Source organism: Balaenoptera acutorostrata, chromosome 11 (genome assembly GCF_949987535.1).
Source record: "Balaenoptera acutorostrata chromosome 11, mBalAcu1.1, whole genome shotgun sequence".
Classification (NCBI taxonomy): Eukaryota; Metazoa; Chordata; class Mammalia; order Artiodactyla; family Balaenopteridae; genus Balaenoptera; species Balaenoptera acutorostrata.
The window spans coordinates 30398752-30401781 of NC_080074.1; positions in this window are offsets into that span (position 1 = coordinate 30398752).

Genomic DNA, 3030 nt, shown 5'->3' on the forward strand with positions numbered 1-3030 from the left:
AAAAAGGACAAATAACATACAAGGGAACTCCCATAAGGTTAACAGCTGATTTCTCAGCAGAAACTCTACAAGCCAGAAGGGAGTGGCATGATATACTTAAAGTGATGAAAGGGAAGGACCTACAACCAAGATTACTCTACCCAGTAAGGATCTCATTCAGATTCGATGGAGAAATCAAAACCTTTACAGACAAGCAAAAGCTAAGAGAATTCAGCACCGCCAAACCAGCTCTACAACAAATGCTAAAGGAACTTCTCTAAATGGAAACGCAAGAGAAGAAAAGGACCTACAAAAACAAAACCAAAACAATTAAGAAAATGGTCACAGGAATATACATATGGATAATTACCTTAAATGTGAATGGATTAAATGCTCCAACCAAAAGACACAGGCTTGCTGATAGGATACAAAAACAAGACCCGTATAAATGCTGTCTAAAACAGACCAACTTCAGACCTAGGGACACATACAGACTGAAAGTGAGGGGATGGAAAAAGATATTCCATGCAAATGGAAATCAAAAGAAAGCTGGAGTAGCAATACTCATTTCAGATAAAATAGACTTCGAAATAAAGAATGTTACAAGAGACAAGGAAGGACACTACATAATGATCAAGGGATCAATCCAAGAAGAAGATATAACAATTATAAATATATATGCACCCAACATAGGAGCACCTCAATACATAAGGCAACTGCTAACAGCTATAAAAGAGGAAATTGACAGTAACACAATAATAGTGGGGGACTTTAACACCTCACTTACACCAATGGACAGACCACCCAAAATGAAAATAAATAAGGAAACACAAGCTTTAAATGACACAATAGACAGGATAGATTTAATTGATATTTATAGGACATTCGATCCAAAAAGAGCAGATTACAATTTCTTCTCAACTGCACACAGAACATTCTCCAGGATAGATCACATCCTGGGTCACAAATCAAGCCTCAGTAAATTTAAGAAAATTGAAATCATATCAAGCATCTTTTCTGACCACAAAGCTATGAGATTAGAAATGAATTACAGGGAAAAAAACGTAAAAAACACAGACACATGGAGGCTAAACAATATGTTACTAAATAACCAAGAGATCACTGAAGAAATCAAAGAGGAAATCAAAAAATATGTACAAAAAAATGACAATGAAAACACGACGATCCAAAACCTATGGCATGCAGCAAAAGCAGTTCTAAGAGGGAAGCTTATAGCTATACAAGCCAACCTCAAGAAACAAGAAAAATCTCAAATAAATAATCTAACCTTACACCTAAAGGAACTAGAGAAAGAAGAAGAAACAAAACCCAAAGTTAGCATAAGGAAAGAAATCATAAAGATCAGAGCAGAAATAAATGAAATAGAAACAAAGAAAACAATAGCAAAGATCAATAAAACTAAAAGCTGGTTCTTTGAGAAGATAAACAAAATTGATAAACCATTAGCCAGACTCATCAAGAAAAAAACGGAGAGGACTCAAATAAATAAAATTAGAAATGAAAAAGGAGAAGTTACAACAGACACCACAGAAATACAAAGCATTCTAAGAGACTACTACAAGGAACCCTATGCCAATAAAATGGACAACCTAGAAGAAGTGGACAAATTCTTAGAAAGGTATAACTTTCCAAGACTGAACCAGGAAGAAATAGAAAATATGAACAGACCAATCACAAGTAATGAAATTGAAACTGTGATTAAACATCTTCCAACAAACAAAAGTCGAGGACCAGATGGCTTCACAGGTGAATTCTATCAAGCATTTAGAGAAGAGCTAACACCCATCCTTCCCAAACTCTTCCAAAAAATTGCAGAGTAAGGAACACTCCCAAACTCATTCAATGAGGCCACCATCATCCTGATACCAAAACCAGACAAAGATGCTACAAAAAAAGAAAATTACAGACCAATATCACTGATGAATATAGATGCAAAAATCCTCAACAAACTACTAGCAAACAGAATCCAACAACACATTAAAAGGATTATACACCATGATCAAGTGGGGGTTTATCCCAGGAATGCAAGGATTCTTCAATATACACAGATCAATCAGTGTGATACACCATATTAACAAATTGAAGAAGTAAAACCATATGATCATCTCAATAGATGTAAAAAAAGCTTCTGACAAAATTCAACACCCATTTATGATAAAAACTCTCCAGAAAGTGGGCATAGAGGGAACCTACCTCAACATCATAAAGGCCATATATGACAAACCCACAGCAAACATCATTCTCAATGGTGAAAAACTGAAAGCATTTCCTCTAAGATCAGGAACAAGACAAGGATTTCCACTCTTAGCACTATTATTCAACATAGTTTTGGAAGTGCTAGCCATGGCAATCAGAGAAGAAAAAGAAATAAAATAATACAAATTGGAAAAGAAGAAGTAAAACTGTCACTGTTTGCAGATGACATGATACTATACATAGAGGATCCTAAAGATGCCACCAGAAAACTACTAGAGCTAATCAATGAATTTGGTAAAGTTGTAGGATACAAAATTAATGCACAGAAACCTCTTGCATTCCTGTACACAAATGATGAAAAATCTGAAAGAGAAATTAAAGAAACACTCCCATTTACCATTGCAACAAAAAGAATAAAATACCTAGGAATAAACCTACCTAGGGAGACAAAAGACCTGTATGAAGAAAACTATAAGACACTCATGAAAGAAATTAAAGATGATACCAACAGATGGAGAGATATACCATGTTCTTGAATTGGAAGAATCAATATTGTGTAAATGACTATACTACCCAAAGCAATCTGCAGATTCAATGCAATCCCTATCAAATTACCAATGGCATTTTTTACGAAACTAGAAAAAAAAATCTTAAAATTTGTATGGAGACACAAAAGACCCCAAATAGACAAAGCCGTCTTGAGGGAAAAAAATGGAGCTGGAGGAATCAGACTCCCTGACTTCAGACTACACTACAAAGCTATAGTAATCAAGACAATATGGTACTGGCACAAAAACAGAAACATAGATCAATGGAACATGATAGAAAGCCCAG